The sequence below is a fragment of the Sorex fumeus genome, unplaced genomic scaffold, assembly GCF_029834395.1.
Source record: "Sorex fumeus unplaced genomic scaffold, SorFum_2.1 ptg000080l, whole genome shotgun sequence".
Taxonomy (NCBI): Eukaryota; Metazoa; Chordata; class Mammalia; order Eulipotyphla; family Soricidae; genus Sorex; species Sorex fumeus.
Genome location: NW_026606137.1, coordinates 1,663,524 through 1,685,916, shown reverse-complemented (window position 1 = coordinate 1,685,916; position 22,393 = coordinate 1,663,524).

The window sequence follows — 22,393 nt, the reverse complement described above, 5'->3', positions numbered from 1 at the left end:
TGCTTCTTCAAAGTATGAGTGATTTTTGTGCCAATATCATAAAGCTTTGGCCAAAAACACTTCACTTAAACATATTCTTCCTTAAAGTTTTTAAATAATGAATAATCTTATTTCAGTATAGGCAAACAATGAAATTTGATATGTGACATTGATTTAAAATAACTAGAGAACAATGAAAATCATGTAACAAGGACAATATTTTTCAACATATTAGCGAAAAAAAATAGCTTGTCTTCACATTCTGTCATTTAGGCTACCCCAGAGACCGCCTGTAAATAGATGAGCCCAGTTTCTGTAGTTATGAATATAAAATGTAGAAAGACAAAATCCATCTAGAAACATTTTTTTTCTTCACTGCTGAAGATTGAACTCACAAAGCAAGCTAAAGGCTCCAACTTTGAACAGTATCCTTGTCCAATTTAGAATTTTGTGCATATGATTCTGGTTTGGAGATTTTCCTGATTTTTATACATTGTGTGGAGTGATGTAAATTTTATAGAATGTGGCCAAAATGATTTTAATCCTTTCTCTTTTTTGACCTTAGTATTTCACCACTAATAGTTCTCTTTTAGAGTAGCATAGATAAAAAATTGAGACATTTTTCAAAATGATCTACAGTATTAGAGGAATAAGAAATTGTCCTAGCTTTCCCAATCAATAGATCATTATATTTCAATATCTAAGTATGGTATATTGTATATTCAACTATGAACAAAACAAAACAAAACAATGATCCCTATGCTTCAAAAGATATATATATATATATTTGTATAAGCATACATATATATCTAAATAATGATAAAAAAAGAAGTTAAAGCAGAAATAGTGAATTCACAATTTACTTTTAAAGAATTTATCTCTGTGAAAAGATATTGCTTCTGAAAATTAGGCTGTGTGTGACGTACCTAAGCTACCAGTAAGAAATTAAACTATATTTTCCCAATTTTAAAAGATCTTTCTTTGCTGTTGAGCTTAGTAAGGATAAAGTATGATTTTTTAAAGATCTAGATTAAAATTTAAATGTTTGTTTGCATATTAATATAAGCTAGAGAATGTAGATATAGTTAAACTCTGACATGTTAATTTATTTCTATTTATACATCCTAAATCTAAGCAAATTTCAACCTAAATGTTCTTTTCATTACTCACATGGTTTCTCTTGTGAATGCTGTTGTATTTTACCCAACATACTGTGAGTTTATTAATTCTGTGACACTATTTATTTACTTTACCTACTAATTCTTTGGTAAATATCTGCTTCTTCTTTCAGTTATTTGTTTGTTCACTTTGTTTAAAGTTCCTTTCAGTGGGCTTCATGTCACGGTGAGATAAAACAATCTTCACTAACTTTTTTCTAAGAAAACTGGTTTTGATCATTCTCTTAGCAACTCGTTGATAACAAGGAATATTAAATAAATTATTCAGTGGCTACTATGGGGGTAGTTGGAAAAATTTGAGGTAATGTTGGAGAGAAGGTAGAATGATGGTGGGGTGGGTGTTGGAATATTAAATGCCTGTAACAAATCATCATGGATAACTTTGTAAACCAAAATATTTATATAAAGTGTAAGGAGAAAATTGAAAAAAATTAATTAATTGAAATAAAATAAAGTCCTTTTAGTGTGCATATGTTTTTCATTATAACAAGGTCAAGTTTAATACTTTTTATTCATGTTTTGTGATTTAGTTCTTTCACAAAGAAATTATTTACTAATGTGGGCTCATAAAATTCTTTAGTTTTATAATGTTAGGAAATTTTGCTTGGACGAATGGAGATGTTACTGGCATCTGTTCGAGCAAATCGATGAACAACAGAATGACAAGTGACAAGTGGCGTTTAAGTGTATTCTTGACGTTTATATTTAGGAAATCTAATTTTAATTGGATTTATTATTTCATATGTATAATCAATCTTCCCAGCAACACTTATTGAATAGTCCATGTCAGTCAGTTATTTGAAATTGATACTGCTTTCATCATAATACAAGCATTCACATATCTGCAGCTTATAAGTTCTGCACTATAATTACAATATTAACTTTATCATTTGACCTGTATTATTTTATAAACAATAAAAATTTTACTTTAGAATACATATGTGAAATCATTCCTACAGAGCAAAGTATTGCTTTCTGCATGTATCTCTCTATTTTTGACATTACAATTTTAATTTTATTAAAAATAGTTTTTTTTTTAAAATAATTCCACCTTGCTCAAAATCATGCCACACTTAAATATTTTCTTACATCCCATTAGGACAGGGCTGGAGCGATAGTACAGCGGGTAGGGCGTCTGCCTTGCATGTAGCCAACACGGCCGACCCGAGTTTGTTTCCTCCGCCCCTCTCGGAGAGCCCGGCAAGCTACCGAGAGTATTTGATATGCCAGACACAGTAACAACAAAGTCTCCAATGGAGACGTTACTGGGCCCGCTCGAGCAAATCGATGATCAACAGGAGGGCCCATTAGGACAATGGTAAGATGACATTCTAACTCCTTGGTGAAGAGAATTTAAAATTTAACTAGACTTTTAGAGTTAAAGTGGTAAGTTAGCTCTTACGAGTCATATGACTTTCAAGTAGCTCTCAAGGTATCTATTTAAAACTAATTTTAAAATTAGGGGCTGGAGCAATAGCATAGCGGGTAGGGCGTTTGCCTTGCACGCGGCCAACCCAGGTTCGATTCCCAGCATCCCATATGGTCCCCTGAGCACTGCCAGGGGTGATACCTGAGTGCAGAGCCAGGAGTAACCTCTGTGCATCGCTGGGTGTGACCCAAAAAGAAATAAAAATAAAATAAAATAAAATGTATTTCATAGACTTTTTTTTTTTGAAATTTCAGAAGTTTTATTTCAGATTTTTTTTTCCTTTTTATTAGTGAAACGACATGAGGTACAGTTGTAGATTTACAAATTTTTGTGCTTGGATCTCGGTCATACCCCGATCAAATACCCATCCCTCCACCAGTGCCCATTTTCCACCACCAGGATAATATCCCTCCCCCCCCCATTCTCCCATCTCCCCATCCCCCCCTGCCACTGTGGCAGGGCATTCCCCCCTGCTCTCTCTCTCCTCCTGGGCGCTGTGATCAGCCAAAGAGGCATTGAGTGGCGAACATGTTCAGTCCAGTCTACTTTCAACCTGCATCTCCCCTCCTGAGACGATCCTCCAAACACCCTCCACTTGGTGTTCCCCTTTCTATCTGAATTGTCCTTTCCCCTAGAATACCCAGCTGGCACTCTTTACAGTAGCCAGAAACTGGAAGAGACCTGAGTGCCCAAGAACAGATGACTGGTTAAAGAAACTTTGGTACATCTACACAATGGAGTACTATGTGGCTCTTAGAAAAGATGAAGTCATGAACTTTACATACAAGTGGTACAATATGGAAAGTATCATGCTAAGCGAAATGAGTCAGAAAGAGAGGGATAGACATAGAAAGATAGCATTCATCTGGAGGATATAAAATAATAAAATATGAGATTAATACCCAAGAATAGCTGAGAGCAACACCAGGAGAATTACTTCATAGACTTTTAATGAGAAATTCTGTTTCAAGTTTTCACAAAATATTGTCTCTGAAATTAGCTGACTTTTCTTTAAGATTTGAAGCTCCTGAGTCATCTTTGAGTTCTAATTTGCAGTTAGATTTGCATTACCCCCGACTCCAAGAAGGGTGAGTGGGTAGAGCTTATATAACCTTTATTTTTAACATGTTTCTATTTCCTATTTTTAACTCCTAATGTTTCAATAACATTTTCTAAGAATGTCCTCTTTTGCCAGGCTTCCTTTCTGTTGCCTCCTGTTCTGCTCTTCCTGACAGTTCCCTTCTTCATTTCCATGGTTTCCCAGATTCCTCCTTATCCCCTATCTTTGTTGGCCCTGTCATTTTCAAATAGTGTCTCAAGAATAAATGAATAGGAGATAAAATAGCAAATTTGCTGCTGATAAATGAATACCACCTCCAAACCCTCTTCTTGAGTAATACTTGTATCAGTACTTGTATTTGCAGTAACCAGTTCCAACTACTAGTATCTTAAAATCACTGCATCACTGTCATCCTGTTGTTCATCGATTGCCTCAAGCAGGCCCCAGTAAAGTCTCCTTCATCCTAGCCCTGAGATTTTAGAAAGTTCCACATTCGAGCCTCTTTCAGGGTCAGGAGAATGAGACCCGTCATTGTTACTGGTTTTTGGCATATTGAATACGCCACGGGGAGTTTGCCAGACTCTGCCATGTGGGCAGGATACTTTTGGTAGCCTGCCAGGTTCTCCAGAGTAAAACTAGATAATAAGATGTCGCGTGGCTGCGACTGTGGCCATGTGCTTCCGGGAGCTGGGTTTTATAGTCTCTGGGTCTTGGCTGTTGATGGGATTACAGTTGGTGGGTGTAATGACTACATACTGGAAGATGGGGGATCAGGGAAGAGGAGCCCCAGCCCCAATCTGAGCAGGCTTGGAGATCTACGCCCCGGGTCCCGCACACCTGGGTTCCTCTGCCAGTTCCTTCATGCGTGAGGCTCGTCCAAACATGTGAAGAGTGGTCTTAAGCATGGCTATGACTGGAACCGGAGGTCTTCAGCTGCCTGGGCTCTGCTCGGGGTGGGGAGGGAAATTCAACCCACCCTCCTCCAAGGGGCCCCTGTGAGGACAGCCAGGCGCGGAGGCAGTAATCTCATCATCTTAAAATAACATAGGTTTATTCTCATTGATGTCACATGTCCATCATGACTCTGTTTACTGTTATCACTCAAGAAAAATCTGCTGGAGAAGAAGCTATCAGGAACTTGGACAGTTGTTGTGCCTACGGGAGAAAAGGAAGTTTTGGGGTGGTTCATATCAGAAATTAAATGTGTGACAGTAACTCCTCTCACTTCTGTTCACAACATACTGGCCTGAACTGGTAATACCCCTCATCTACCTAAAAAGGAGGCTAGTAAGGACATTTTAGCATGTCTTGGAATAGAGAGAGTCTGAAATATCTCTTGATAAGTACTAAAGCTATGGTAATCATTGGCTCCCTTTTCCTAATGTTATTTGTACAAGCTAAATGTTAGGCCTTGGGGATTCATTCTCAGTCTCTCTGTGCCTTTAATATCTCTGTTTCTCTAATGCCTACACTTGTACAACACTTCTTACTAGACTTTTCTCTGTATTATGATAGTATATTCCCATGATACACTATTATAAACATTAATAGAATAATTTACTGATTATCTTTTAAGATAAATTTGGAGTTATTTCTTTACATATAATTATAATTATTTTTGTTTCCTTGGAGACAGTTAATTTTTTAATTCTTCATTTTTCTCTAACCCATAATAATTTTTCTTTAATATCTGTTAATTCTTGATTGTATTTCCAGTGATTGACTCATTTCTCCCTCTGTTCAAGACTTCTATTGAGTTAAAGCAGAATTTCTTTATCCAGTAGTAAGGACATAAGCAATAAGTTAAAAAAAAATATTTCCAGGAAAGAAAGATGGCAGCCACCTCGGAGCTTTTTGGAAAGCCAGGTATGAGCTGGTCATGACGGGGCGACTGAGAACTCATGGGAAGGGGGGCGTTCCCGGCTCGTCCTTCATGCCCTACCGAGATCACGAGTTGCCCCCCACAAGTGGCTCTCCAGCACGGCCATGGCTCCAGAGCCACAGAAACCAATCTCATAATTATTTGACTCTCAGCAGAAATACTTCCAGGCTTAATAAGTAAAATACCAGAAATCCAAAATCATTTGATTCTTGTAACTAGCTGTAGAAAACAAATTATTTCACAATGCCTTTTCAGCAGGGCTGATTTGGGTGTGTAAACTCTAAATAATAATGGTGCATCTTTTGTCGAAACAATGAATTTAATCAAAGTAGATAGAGTGTTAACTAGAATTCATCTGCCTCACAGGCATTGGGAGGGTTGGGAAGGGGAGTTTATTTGGGTTTTTGGTGGTGAAAAATAAGTATTGGTGAAGGGAAATGTGTTTGATAATTGCATGACCGAGACTTAACCCTGAAAGCTTTGTAACTTTTCCCACAGTGATTCAATAAATAAAAAAAAATTTCCACCCATAGAGAAATTTAAAATAATTTTAAAGACTTGTTATTACAGAACAATTAGCTTAATTTTTTTCCTGCCCTAGAGTTTGCAAGTATAATTTGGGGGTGCATAGATGAGGCAGCACAATTTTATCAAATGTATTTATTGTGACTATTGCTTAACTGAGGGCTATAGTTGTATATTGATGGAGTTAACAAGGATACAGGCATATTGTAGTAATTACAATCATGTTGTTCTTGTTATTTTTCGGCCTCCTGATTTTTTGGGTGGGCCTTTTTGAGCAATGTTCAGGGAGACTGAGTTAGTCTCCACAACACAACTCTCCAAGTGGCACATTTCAATACTTGAGCACAGTCATGAGATACTGCTGCTGTCCAGTGGTGCTGAGGGCCTTCAGGGCTGCTAATAATGCTGTGTGTTTGGGGAGATAAGGTGGGGAAGTATGGGGATGTCAGAACTTAACTCATAATATTGAGGATCCAAGGCATGTGCCCTTTGAGTTATCTCACCAATTCCTACTGGTTAAAAAAAAATAAGGTAGGCATGCATAAAATGAGGATGTGTCTGTTTTTAAAATGTCTTGATTAATTTTAACTGATGTGTGTATCGCCATCACAACCTCTGTTGTAATTTATATATTAGGATATTTTCATGCAAGTCTCACGAAGGAGACGTTACTGGGCCCGCTCAAGTAAATCGATGAACAACGGGAGGTCCGTGACCATGACCGTGATTTTCATGCCATCAAAAGTTTCCTTGGTCCAAGAAGATAGCTTAGTTGGTAGAGGCCATGTCTATCATGTGTCAGACACTAAGTTTGATCTCCATCACGGCATGGCCTGCACTCAGTATTGCACAGCTGGGTGTGGCCTTGGTGGTCCCAGTGTACCAACTGATACTGCAAGTTGGCCCTGAGTTGAATTAAATCATCAGGACACACTTTTAGGGTAGCATCACCAGGGGCAACCCTAAACACTCCTTCTTCACTCCCTCAGCCCAGTTATTGCTACTCGGAATGGCTCCTGTTTAGTTATTTTCTTCAAACATTTTACCACTGATCCCCCAACCTATCGACACAATAGCTAAAATTCTAATTTTAAATATCTCACCATTGATTAATTTTTTTCTGATCAAGAATTTAATACAGATGGAATCACATAGCATTTACTCATGATCAGGATCATCCTGTTGTTTGCCGATTGACTCGAGCAGGCACCAGTAATGTCTCCTTCCTCCTAGCCCTGAGATTTTAAAAGAGCCGTTTCAATGCTCTGTCAGCGTTAGAGAATGAGACCCATCATTGTTACTGGTATTTGGCATATTGAGTACGACACAGGAAGTTTGCCAGACTCTGCCGTGCGGGCAGTATGCTTTTGGTAGCCTGTCAGGTTCTCCAAACGAAAAATGAGATAATAACATGACACACGGCCGCAAATAGCATTTACTATTTTTGTTTAATTTCTTTTCCTCAGAAAAGATTTGGGGATTCATTTCAGTAATTCATTGCACTTTATTAATGAGCACGATTCTGTTCCAAGACATAACCCAATATTTTTATCCATTTACCTATTAATGAATATTTCATTCTTTTCATTTGGAACTCATGAATATGAATATATAAACATCCGTGTCAAGATATACTTTTAAATTTTGGGAGAATGAGTTTCTGAACTAGATTTTTGAGTTAAATGATGTATGTTTAACTCCATATTTACTTTCCAAATTGTTTTTAAAAAATTTTTGCTCTGCTACATATTTTTATGAGAATTTTGTTGTTCTATTTTTTCATAACACATGCCAATATCCTATATTTTAACCATTATGTTATTTATGTAATGGTATTTTACTGTGGTTTAATTTGCTTTTTATTTGTTTATCTGCCATTTCTATACCATATTTTGCAAATATTCCTTCAAATCTTTTGACCATTGAAAATAAATTGGATTAATAATCTTATTAATAGTGAATGTAGAAACTCTTTCCATATTCTGGATGTCAGTGGTTTGACTGTTGAACATATTAACAATATTTCTTCGAATTGCTGATATAATTCATTTTTTAATGATGTATTTTAATGGACAGAAGATTTTAATTTTGATGAAATTGACCATACTAAGTTTATCTTTTATGGTTTACTCTTTCCATGTCTTTTTACGTGTGTATGGGCTGGAGCGATAGCACAGCGGTAGGGCATTTGCCTTTCGCGCAGCCAGCCTGGCCGAGCCGGGTTCAATTCCTTCGCCCCTCTCGGAGAGCCTGGCAAGCTACTGAGAGTATCTCGCCCGCACGGCAAAGCCTGGCAAGCTACCTGTGACATATTCAATTTGCCAAACACAGTCACAACAAGTCTCAAAAAAAAAATGGAGACGTTAGTGGGCCCAATCGAGCAAATCGATGAACAGAGGGAAGACAGTTAGGTGTGTGTGGTTGTGGGGGAGGGACACACCTAGTGATGCTCAGGGTTTTCTCCTGAGCATCTGCACTCAGGAATTACTTCTGGCAGTGCTCCTGGGAACATATGGGAGGTGGGAACTGAACCAAGGTCGATTGCATGCAAGGCAAACTCTCTCCCCACTGTACTGTTATTCTGGTCCTCTTTTCATGCCTTTTCTAAGAGAATTTTACTTCACTTTATAACTCTTAACTCCACTTTATAATGGTAGTTCCTCTACATTTTATTCTAAATTAAATTTTAAGCTTTTAGTTTTTAATTACTGGAATAGAATCAAATATATAGAGAGATTTATATAGACTATATTGTCTGTTTTGTACTTTTGATACCAACTCCATGGACCTTTGATGCCTGCAGATTTATATGTAACTTGAAATCACGAAATAAAAATCATCTCTTAGGATACTTCTTTTTCAATATTTTTTGTTCATTCATCATTTATTGATAAGCACGAGTCTGTTCCAAGAATTCTGAAATTTGTAAATAATTTTATTATCCACTCTGCGTTTTATATAAAAATACAGTACTTGGAGATGGCGAGATAATACAGGGGTCAAGGTGCATTGTACACAATCACCCTCAGCTCCATCCCCACACACATATGGTGTCTTGAGTGCTGTTAGGAGTGATCCCTGGGCACTAAGTCAGGAGTAAACCTTGAGCACTTCTGGGCATGGCCCTCACACAGAGCAAAAGAAAACAAAAATCCTGCCTGTGTTTAATTGGGACTGCATTGAAAGTAAGTAAATTTGAAGAATCGTCATCAACCATATTGAGATTTCTATTCTATGAATATATCATTTTAACATAGGAGATCTTATATTATTTCTCTCTAAAATTTTCTCCAAGTATTAATCTTTCAGTATTTAACTTTTTTTTTCTTTTGCGGTCTACCAGGCAGTGCTTAGGGCTTACTCCTGGTTCTTCGCGAAGGAATCACTCCTCGTGGGACTTGGGTTGGAGAGGTGAAATGTATGATGCCATGAATTGAACCCAAGTTGGCTTCCTTGCCTGCTTTTATTTTATCCTGGCCCGTAATTTTTTATTTATTTACAATTCTGCATTTCTAATGTGTAGAATAATTCCTAGTATTTTTTAAAGGTCCCCAAATCTATTTGATCTGCCATTTTATTTTTTTCAGAATCAAATATAGACTCAATATCCACTGGAAATTTACCTTCTTTTAATAACAAACAAAGAGCACATCAACCTCCCCCAGTTATAACCCAAGGTCACTATAAAACCCTCCATCTATTTTGGTCTTTCATCCGTTCCAAAGGAGATAGCTCTCATTTATCAGGTATGAAATGAAAACTTTCATTATATAGTTTCAAATATTTTGTTATTTCAGGGAAAATACTTTGGATCCTATCTCTTGTATTTTTTTGTTCCTGCCTATTTCTTTTGCTTTCTTCATATTTATTTTGTCTTTGTTTTTTTTTCTTTCCTAAACCCAGTGTGAACTCTTTCTCTTATACACTTTATATCATTTATTGTTTATTCCTTTTGTTTTTGGATTTCTTTACATTTATTTCCCTTAATATGGAGCGATAGCACAGCGAGTAGGGCATTCACCTTCCATGCGGTCAACTTGGCAGACCCAAGTTCGATTCCTCTGCCCCTCTCGGAGAGCCTGGCAAGCTACCGAGAGTATCTCGCCCGCACAGCAAAGCCTGGAAAGCTACCAGTGATGTATTCAATATGCCAAACACAGTAACAAGTCTCATGATGGAGACATTACTGGGCCCCTCTCAAGCAAATTGATGAACAATGGGAGGACAGTGCTACAGTGCTACAATATGTGGTATTTAGAGGCTTGTTAAAATCCTACTACTTTCTCCACATTTTGCAACTCCATTCTCAATGGAAAACCTTTTAATGAGTTTTGAGTGTAGAGTGTTGGACACAGCACAGGAATTTACTTAGGTTAAACTATTGTTGTTATTGTGGTTGTTGTGTTGTTTTTGAATGAAACTAAATTTTTCCTATCTCTTGTCTTTCTTACTATGGGCTTTAAGTGAATAGTTCCTATAGGACAATACAAAGCTCTATCTTCTTTTTGGTGCTGTTTTCCAATTGGCTGAACCACTTTCTAGTTGATTAATATATGTGAACTACGGCTGTGGTTTTACTTATTTTTAGGTCTTTCAGTCATTGCCTTCATTGCTTCCTTCGTTAGCACACGGAAATGTGGTATTATATTGCTGATCTTTTTATTTCCCAACCTTCCTTATTTTGTTTTGAAAGGTGTTTTGTGTTAAAAGTTGCCTAAGATCGCATTCATCTGGGGAACATAAAGCAACAAAAAGGGAGACTAACACCCAGGAATGGCTGAGATTAGTACCAGGAATTTTGCTCCATGACTGGAAAGCCAGCCACACGTGCTAGGGGAAAAGGAAGCTCAGATAGAGAAGAGAGCACCAAATAAAGGGTGTTGTGAGGACCCTCCCAGGGTGGGAGAAGCATGCTGAAAGTAATCTATAGACCAAACATGATTGCCACTCTATGCCTCTCTTGCAAAACACAGTACCCGAAAGAAGAGAGAGAGAGAACAAGGGGGAATACCCTGCCACAGAGGCAGGATGGGACGGGGGGGGTGGGAATTTTGGGTGGGGGGGTTGCTGGGACTTGTGGTGATGGATGACGGGCACTGGTGAAGGGATGGGCACTTGATCATTGTATAACTGAAACCCAAGCATAAAATTTGTAAGTCTATAACTGTACCTCATGGTGTTTCACTAATAAAAAAAGAAAAAAAATTTGCCTTATGGTATAATTATTATTACATTATTATTATATTGTTAATATTATGTGGACTAATGCATGAGATTGAACTCATTACAAAAATCACCAAAATAAATAATATTTGCATAATAGAGTGATTAGGAATGTATTGATTGAAGATGGATTTGGTTCTTGTTGGGCCAACAACAGTGTCCTTCTTCACCAATTTGTAGATATTTTTTTCCCAATGTCTCTCCTAAATTCACCCACCGAAAATGTCATTATCAAATAACATGATCCTTTCTTCATTTCAACACAGTATTGCATTACATGTAGTTAATTTTATGGGCATTTGGAAGGTTTAGAAATGAAACATGACTGCACAAGTCACCATCTTAAATTTAAAAGTCTTTTTTTTTCCTTCACAAAGTGCTATTGCACTAAACTAAACAAAATCGTATATTTACAGCTTGAAATAACCGAGGCTACTCTCTCTGTTTTTATATTCTTTTCTTCTCTTGGACTAAAGTTTATGTTATTTATTTCCCACAATTGTTTATAGTGAACTCTGAGACCATCTGAAAGGTGATTCATGTATCATTATAAATTCTCAAAATGACAGCATTGAACAGACCATGAGAGCTGAACTATCCAAATAATATTACAACTATAAAAAAAAGTGACGCAGGGTCTGGAATATGGTTCAAAGTGATAAAGTATATGCCTGCCATTTTAAGTCCTGACTTTGATCCTTGGTACTGAAAAGCTAGTTTGTCGCCATGGTTGTGTTTAAGGACTGCTGGGCTTGACTACTAAACCATCAGACTTCCAGGACCAAGTCTGGAGCGATAGCACAGCCTTAGGGCGTCTGTCTTGCGCGCAGCCAACTTGGCCGAGCCAGGTTCGATTCCTCCGCCCCTCTCAGAGAGCCTGGCAAGCTACCGAGAGTATTCAGTATGCCAAACACAGTAACAAGAAGTCTCACAATGGAGATGTTACTGAGCCCGCTCGAGCAAATCAATGAACAACCAGAGGACAGCTCCTTACAGCTCCTTAAACAAATACAAAGGCACAATAGAACTGGATCTGGAGGACTGAAAGAATGACTCGTTCAAGGTCACCGCTCTCTGGTTGTCAATCAAGCAGGTCGTAGGAGCAGTCTCTTCTCTCCTTGGTGAACTCTAATCTCTCTTTTCCTATGTGAAATTCTGTAATATCCTCTGTAGAGTTTGGAGGGCATTGTATCTTCAGCACAAATGAAAATTTTATACACCAACACTGATATTAATCTCATGAATTTGACTTTATGTTAATGAGTACATATACTTCAAATATTTTTCTCAAATAGAACTTTTAAATATTTTAACTTTGTTGATCAGCACACTTGTTTCATTTTCTTTACTTGCATAATTTTCAACATTGTATGCCATTGTATTGTTAAATATCAACCTAGGAATATGAAAAGAAGTCTATCAAATGCACTTCTTTTTAATTTGAGAGACAGTGTGCTGTTCATAGAAATTATGTTCTAAGATACCTGTCTTGAAATTTTTTTTAAAAAATCACTGATAAGTGCTTATTTTATAAAAAAAAAATGAAATTTTATTAGAAAAATCACTGATAAGTGCTTATCTTATCAGATTAGGGAGCTCTTGCATTGTCTTGTGGACAACGAGTAAGCAGGGAGAAATGTGCTGTAAAATCCCTCTATTCCTATTTCTTCTTCCTTATTGTCTTTTGCTCCCATTCATTTTTGACTTCTCATTTCTGCACAACTTTGCCTCAGTATTCCCATTGTCTTTGCACAGTAAACTGCACATACTGCTGGAAAATCCTGGCTGCCTGAATATTGTGACTGACATAACCTTGAATCTCTGTGGACATACTTGGCAGTTTGGCAATGTGAGTGTCATCGGCAGGAAGGCTTTGTCGAGGTGGGGCAATCCCATTTTAAATTGCATATTCTATGAGCCCCAATTAAATGTTCATATTCGATAGTAGTGCTGCATGGTGAAACAGTGCTAATGGTACTGTACAAACATCTATTTGTCCTTTTGTTTCCAGGATACAAATAACATTTGTTTCTCCAAAGTGGATTAGCTGGTCTAGGCATCCCCTAAAATGTCAATGCAAATACGGATCTTCTGTTCACAGGTCTCAGGAGATCACGACTTGCCTGCGATGCTATTCTTTCACCATCAAATCAATACGGTCACTTTCTTTTCCACTCTGCAAATGATATCAGAACACAGGATGTCTCTCCGTTTTTTTGAAACAGGAAGTAACATATGACCAGAACTCAAGAGGGAAAAAGTTATCTGATAAATAAATACCCAAGAACTTGGGAAGAAAGTTATTTTTTTTATTACCCACTAAGCCAAGATAAGGGTTATTATCATGAGATAATCATTCCTCTGGAGCAATACGAGACAGGGGACACAGCTGAGTGCTATCATGCCCATGGGATGTGATTAGCTCATGATAACAGCATCCCCTGCACTCATTGCTATTATGAAATGTCTATTTCCCCCCCATTTTCTATATATAAATAAATGATTTTGGCGGACAGATTCAATTCCCACAAACTGCAAGTTTGCATTAAAATGCTTCAGCTGTGAGATTCACAGATATTAATCTACCCTTTTGGAATGTTGAACAGTCAATCAGAATCCTTCTTCGTCTCAAGCTGTTTTATGATATTATTACAATGTATTTTGCGGCGGAATGGCGGGTAGAGCAAGTTTCAGAGAAATAGGCTTGTTTGGGCTCGATTTAGTTGCTTGAGGGAAACCTCTACATAAAATGACTCTGCCTGCTCACTAAGGCATCCTAACTTTCTCATTATTTTTTTTCCCTGCCTGACTCAATTTCTTTGCTGTGTTTCTGAAGTCTAAAGTTCATTCTTCTAACTAGATTAATAAAAGAGGATTTCTCATTTCATATCTCAGTATTGACAGGAGAAAATACTGTCCTGGAAGTCAGGACATGCTAGATCAAATTCTAAGATTTTAAAAATAACATAAAATAAGATTGATCTGGCGCTTACCAATCAATGGGAAGCTTTGAGTAAGATCATAGTATGTCGGTAGTGCTTTATTACTACCTTAGGTGATATTTATAACAAAAAAGCTTAAACAATAAATTCATAAAACTAACAATTCAATGTCATTTCATTCAGATAAAACATTTTGAATCATAATACCTTAGTTTCATGGTGTAGTTGTAAAAATAAAAGAAAAAATTATCATAAAATCCTAAAACAAAATTTACTTTATTATTCAATACAGTCTTTTAGCACACGTTTCAATGATATTAGACTGAGGTGTTTGGTATAAATGAGACACATATATAATCTAAAGGTAGACACGGTGAGAAATAGAATCATTGTTGTCCTCAAATGGGTCATTTCTTTGGAGCAGTCAGATTCTTTTTCGATCTTTATTCCACTGCTCTAAAATGTTACATAATGCAGCAATACAGGAAATTATCGTTTAATTAGGTATTATCTTTAATCAAGAACTATAAAATTTTCTAATTATCCTTTTATTTTTCCTCTCTTCTATGTTGACTCTGTTGTGTTAATGTGATGGAGGGGAGAACAGTTTGCCTCAGGCAATATCTTACTAGAAGAGGGAAATAGCCATGCACACACATAAAGAACACCTGCTGATAAATCAAATTTCTCAGAATATCCAAACCAAGTATATTTGATGATGATGAAAGTTCAAATATCAGCTCTAAAATTGTAAATTAGGCATTAAGAATAGTATTAATAGGTGATTTTAAACTATAAAACATTTTGGAGTTTAAAGACATATAGTTCATTTTGTTGTTGCTGTCAAAAACCCTTGTAAGTTGATTGCCACTCAATGTCCCTTCTGCAGACCACAGCACCCAAAAGGAGAGATAGAACAAAAGGGAGTGCCCTGCCACAGAGGCAGGGTGGGATGGGAGATGGGGGGATGGGAGGGATACTGGGATTGGTGGGGGTGGAGAATTGGCACTGGTGGTGGGATGGGTACTCGATCATTGTATAACTGAAACCCAAGCACAACAACTTGTAAGTCTACAACTGTACCTCATGGTGTTTCACTAATAAAACAAACAAACAAAAAAACCCTTGTAAGAAACTGACATGCTTATATACAGATTTTAATAAGCTAGAATATCCAGTTCTTCAGATACTAATCTAAGTTTTTCAATGAGTGTTCCACAAATAAAATTAATATTTGTAATAGCAGAGTTTATGTAAAAATCATTATCCTGAATACGAGGGGCCCTGGTCTAATTAGTTGAAAGCCTTTAAACAGGACTGATATTTCATGTAGGAAGAAGAAATATACCAAGAATTTCTATAGACTGTGACATCCTGTCTGAATATTTCCAGTTTACCTTTCCTATCTACCACTCCTAAGAAATTTGAACTTGCCTAACTCATCCCATAATCAAGTAGGCAAATTCCTAATTTTAAAAACTGTTACTGATTCAGTTTGTCTGATCCCTCCCTTGCTTGAAAACACCTATAAAAATAAAACTGACATTTCTTAGTCCAATTTCAGTTTGCTGGATGTCATTAAGCTATATGAAAGAATGAGTGTGATTTGGTGTTTAAAAAGTAAAGTGTAGGGGCTGGGCACAGTGGGTAGGGCATTTGCCTTGCACATGGCCGACACAGGTTCGATTACCAGCATCCTATATAGTCCCCTGAGCACAGCCAGGAGTAACTCCTGAGTGCAGAGCCAGGAGTAACCCCTGTGCATCACCAGGTGTGACCCAAAAAGCAAAACCAAAAACGAAACAAAACAAAAAGTAAAATGTAAGATTTTCTTGAATTTCAGTTAAATCCCAAATGAAAACTAAAGAAAATACAAATCATCCAGAGTTACCTTTTAGAAACTTCAGTCCCTGTGGGGCAAGTGCATCACCAGCCTGATGGTGTCTTCAGGCTTCCTGGAACCCTAAAATTGCTGCTGTGCCTTTGGCCAGACCCAACAACTTGGGGCTAAGTTTACCAAGAAATTAAGCAGCCAAAAGTTAGGTATGTGGGAGCCATGCTCACAAACCACGTTCAGCTCAGCTATACAAGCGCATTTATTGGCCTCGTATTTCAGAGACCCCTGAATAAATCTTGAAAAAGATCAGAAGCTGCGGTTAATCTTAGACCTGCACATGTCTGAACAGACCGATGTAAGTCAGAGAGGTCCAACTGGCCAGGGGCCCGCCCAGGTGGAGCCCCCAGCAGCCGCTTGCTTCCACAATCCAAAATTACTACCATCCCCCCACTCTAACTCCACTGTCTCAAGACAGGCCTCACCAAGATATAACCTGCTGAAAATTCTGGTAGGTGGGTTTGTGACTGAAATCTCCAGGCTTTCTCAGAATTGGGATGGGCTACCTCCCCCCACTTCCAGATACACCTGGAAGCACTGGCAGTCACCCCCACGAACCAACTCCAGCACAACACTGTATGCTCTACTATTAGCCTTGCTTCAGAGACCCATAAATAAATCCTGAAAGAGATCAAAAGCTGCAGTTAATCTCAGACCCGAGCATGGCTGAATAGACCGGGATAAATGGGAGGGGTGAGGGTTGGCCACAGGCCCACCCAAGCAGAGCCCCTGGCAGCCACCTGCTTCCACAATCCAAAGTTGCCAACGTACAACTGGCCTGACTTCGCAGTCTCAGGACAGACCTCACCAAGGTACAATCTGCTGAAAATTTGGGTATGTGGGTTTTGTGACTAAAATCTCCAGGATTTCTTGGGGTCTGAATGGGCTACTTCCCCACACTTCCTTCTACTTCTGGAAGCTTCGACAGTCACATTCACACCCCAAATCTTCCACCCAATTGAAAAGCTACTCCAGCCTTACCATCCTGATAGAAAATACCGAATGCCCTGAATAAACACCATGACCTTTTAGCACCTGTATTGCAAACCATAGTGCACAAATGGAAAAGGAGAGAGAGAGAGAGAGAGAGAGAGAGAGAGAGAGAGAGCAAGAAGGAAAGTCCCTCCCATAGAGGGAGGCTGAGGGTGGGGAAGCAGAGGACATTAGTGGTGGGAAATGTGCACAAGCGTAGGGATGGGTGCTGGATCATTGGATGACTGAAACCCAATTATGAACAGCTTTGTAATGGTCTCACAGATATTAATTGTAAAAGTTTTTAAAAAAATTCATGCCCAATTCAATCAACTTAATCAATGGCTGGAAAAATAGTAGTATTCCAAGAAAGAAAGAAAGAAAGAAAGAAAGAAAGAAAGAAAGAAAGAAAGAAAGAAAGAAAGAAAGAAAGGAAGGAAGGGAAGAAAGAAGGGAAGAAGAAAGAAAGGAAGGAAGGAAGGCAGGCAGAAAGAAAGAAAGAAAGAAAGAAAGAAAGAAAGAACAAAAGAAAGAAAGAAAGAAAGAAAGAAAGAAAGAAAGAAAGAAAGAAAGAAAGAAAGAAATCCAGTACAAGCAAGCAGATTTTGTTGTTGTTAGTTTAGGGGCCATTCCCAGTGGTAAACATGACTTATTCTGATTCTGTGCTCAGGGATGAATCCTAGAGGACTCAGAGGAACATATAAGGTGCTGGAGTCAGCCATGTCTAAGACCAGGATCCCACCTACTGTATCATACCACTCAGGCTTTTACCTAGAATGCATTTTCATCAAAAGAAATTAGAGGAAGAAAGACCCCTGGATAAGTAGATGAAAACTTATGCAGTAAATTCATAAAATATAACAATTAAATGTCATTCATTCAGATGAAACATTTTAAATGATAATACTTCATTTTCATGATGCATTTTGTGAAAAAAATCGAGATTTAAAATTATAATGAAATCATTTTGATATTAACTAAGATTTGGTATTAATTAATATTAAAATTGATGTAATATTAAAACAAAATCTTTGAGGTGGAGGCAAGAACTTGCCTTGCACACAGCTGGCCAAGATTTAGTCCCTGGTACCACATTTGGTCTTGTGAGAACTGCCAGAATGGATTCTTGAGCACAGAACCAGGAGTAAACCTTGAACATAGCCTGGTGTGGCCCATCACTCATTGTATTCCTCAACAACAACAACAACAACAGCAACAACAACAACTAAACAAATCTTAAAACCTTTTAGCTAAACGTGTGTTTATTTCAGACTCGATCTCTATGGCACAATGTTAGTGTTCTTCATTGGAGAATACGAACAGGTCTCTGACAAATCTCTTATTAAGGATTCAAACAAAAAGCAGATAAAATATATTACTTTAAAATTATTTCAACTGCTATAGATACGGTGTTCAGTATTGTGCAATGGGCAGATTAATGAACTTTATCTCTCTTACCAGAGAGAGAATGAGACTGAAGATGCCACTGACGATTTGGTAGCACTGTAGTAACTGTCTTCCCATTGTTCATCAATTTGCTTGAGTGGGCACCAGTAACGTCTCCATTGTGAGACTTGTTACCGTTTTTGGCATATCAAATATGCCACAGGGAGCTTTTTCCAGGCTCTGCTGTGAGGGCGGGATACTCTCGGTAGCTTGCAGGGCTCTCCTAGAGGGACGGAGGAATCAAAACCAGGTTGGCTGCGTGCAAGGCAAACGCCCTACCCGCTGTGCTATTGCTCCAGCCCAGTGATTTGGTAACGAAGAAAATAAACTGAAGCATATTAAATAAAAAATGATCGGAAGAGATTGAGCATGGTAATAAACAAAAATGAATAATTAATATTAATGAAAGAACAGCATGACATCATTGTTGAAATGATCAGGAGTTGGCATTGCCGGAGGAAACCACCTTGAATGGATCCTGAAGTTTTTCTTGAGAGGTCAGGTCTGAGCATCTTTTTGTTTTGTCGTCATGTAAGGGATGAGAAGTTTGGAGTTGGGAGTCAGCTAAGAGTTCAAACATTACTGTAAAGCAGCAACTTGTCTTTAAGAGAGCTGAGGCAGAAGAAGGAGAAAATCTTTAAAGAGACCACTGGGAAATCCAACAGTAAATCATGAAGGTGTAGGCGATAGTAATATAAACAGAAAAGGCAAGAGGCAGTTTGTAATTTACTTACAAGAGTAAGTTGTAGAATGGACCAGTTTTGTTGACAGATTATATTTAGACCATGGAGAAAAATGAAAATTGAAGAGTTAGGAGATGAAGAAGAACAATTAGGGAAGGTGTGGTTCAGTGTGAAAACTCATGTCTTACATGACACCTTAATTTTAACCCATGACTCACAAGACACACGATCAAGACCGTTAAAACACACATACACACAATCAACACATCAAAAAATCAATTTCTAGGATGAGTAATTGTTCATGTACGATAGGTACTTAGCAGAGTAACGACCTTTAAAAAATAAATTGGGGGATGGAGTGATAGCACAGCGGGTAGGGTATTTGCCTTGCACGTGGCCGGCCCTGGTTCGATCCCAGCATCCCACATGGTCCCCCGTGCACCACCGGGAGTAATTCCTGAGTGTCGAGGTAGGAGTAACCCCTGAGCATTGCCAGGTGTGGCCCAAAAAGCAATAAATTAAAAAAAAAGAAACCGGATTTAATTTTAGTGATGTAGAAAGTACATTTTGAGTGTAATGATTTAGGCACGGTGTTCTAAATAATTAATGTAAAATTTCACACTTAATACTTCTAAGTAATCTCTAAGATAAATTTTCTTCTGCTTTATAGATGTAGAAACAGATTTTAAATGGTAAGAAATAACAAAATAGCAGGAAGTTAAGGGAGTGAATTGGAAGTAACAAGTTGGTGCAATGAAGCTAGAAGAAGATTTGTTTAGAGGGAATATAATCATAGACTCTTTAGTTAGAAATATCCTAGTTAATGAGATTATGAGCGCAAATTGTTATCAGTGAAAAATTATCTTTTGATTAGTTAAAACTTTTTTTTTAGCGGGCACCAGTAACATCTCCATTGCAAGACTTGTTGTTACTGTTTTTGGCATATCGAGTATGCCAGAGGGAGCTTGCCAGGCTCTCCCTTGCAGGCAGGATACTCTTGGTAGTTTGCCGGGCTCTCCAAGGGAGACAGAGGAATCAAACCCAGATCGGCCGCGTTTACGGCAAATTCCCTACATGCTATGCTATCACTCCAGCCCCACATGACTTTTTTTTTTTTGATTGACAAAGGACAGATAATTGGTTGAATGATTGTACTATTATTGTAATAACAGATTATGGTATAACATTTTATGCAAGGGAAAATAAATTTTTTTTCTTTTTTTATTAGTGAAACACCATGAGGTACAGTTATAGACTTACAAATATTTGTCCTTGGGCCACATGACTTTTTAAACTTATTTACAGAAGATAAGACCCATCTTACTTTTTCCAGAATAAAATTGTTATTACCAAGATTGATATCATTCAAGTGATGTTTCTAAGATTTTATTCAAGAAATCTGTTAGCTTAAAAATGTGAGATTAGAGCACAGAATAAATTTTTTTCTCTTAAAGAAAGATGATAAATTTTTTTATTTATACCCCATATATGGCAAATATTGTATATTCTTTGTACATTTTTAGTACTCTAAAACAATTAGAAAAATCAGTGAAACAAAATCAAGATATAGGTCACACTTATTCTGCTAGCCATAGTTTATTGACCCTGGATTATATATTAGAAATTTCTAAAAAATAAAGAAGACAGAGAGTAAAATAGAATTAACTTGTTTTTTTTTCCAATGAAGCAAGATACTTTTTTTTGTAGGAGTGCTGCTATTTATTCAGCCACTGATTAGCTGATTGAATTGTGCATGAACTCCACCTTACTTTTTTTTTCATTTTTTATAATTTTATTTCTTGAATCACCATGAGAGCAGTTACAAAACTTTCAGGTTTAAGTCTCAGTCATACAACGAAACACCTGTACCTTCACCAGTGCCCATTCTCCACCACCAAAAACCCCAGTATGCCCCCATCCCACACCCTCCCCCTACCTGTGGGGCAGATGATTTCCATATTACTCTCTCTCTACTTTGATCACATTCACTATTTCGACACCAGACCCACCATTATTATTTGAGATTTTACCCCAACACTCAGATCTGTTGAAAAAGCAACAGTAGACAATTTGTGTTCTATTGCTGGTTATGAATAACATATGATGTCGCGTGGCTGCAGAAAGGCCATGTGATTTTGAAATTCCGAAATTTTAACACTTACATCTAGAGGGATTTCTGCCAAAAGCCACTGGGTTTTGAGATTTGTTCCTGAGTCTCAGGGATCATGGCCATTGAGTAGCTTTATCAGGAGCCAGAGACGCTGTTCGTTGGTGATGACTTTGGGGTCTCGTTGGGACAGGGAGACCAGGACCGGCTCTACCCCCATCCCATGAGGCCCAACAAGTTTCATCACTGCGGGCCCAAGCCTGACTGTCCAATGGCCTCTGGAGGATGATGGCCACCGAGCTGCCAGGGGAAGCAGGCGGAGGGACAACACCCTTTCCCCCCTGGGGTGGCCCGGCAACAGTAACCTATTGGGGGTCCGAACGCATTTCTTCCAAAAGCCGCTGGGTTTTGAGATTTGTTTCTGAGTCTCTGGGATCACGGCCATTGAGCAGCTTGATCAGGAGCCAGAGAGGCCGTTCGTGGGCGATGGCTTGGGGTCTCGTTGGGGTGGGGAGGACAGGCCCGGCTCCACTCTCATCCTGTGAGGCCCAAAATGTCTCATCACTGTGGGCCCAGACCTGACCATCCAATGGCCTCTGGAAGATGACGGCCACTGAGCTGCCAAGGGGGAGCAGGCAAAAATATAATTAATTTAAAATCAAAACATAATAAGTATGCATGGGTAGGTTACCAGATAGAATTATGACTAAATAATCACAAATATTGACATGCAAAATAATGAGAACAAAGGCTTTTATTTTGTAATCATAAAATTTGAAACTACAGTTAGTTACTAATTAAGCAAAAAAAAATGAAAAGTTGTATTTATTAAATATATGACTAAAAAATGTCATTTTTCAAGATGGCCTAATAGGGCACTCTTCAATAAAATAAAATAAAGAGAAGAAATAATTAAAAAACAGAATTTATAAATGGCAAATATTCACAGATCATCCTGTTATTCGTCAATTGCCTCAAGCAGGCTCCAGTAACGTCTCCTTCATCCTAGCTCTTTAGGAGAATGAGACCCATTATTGTTACTGGTATTTGGCATATTGGGTATGACACAGGGA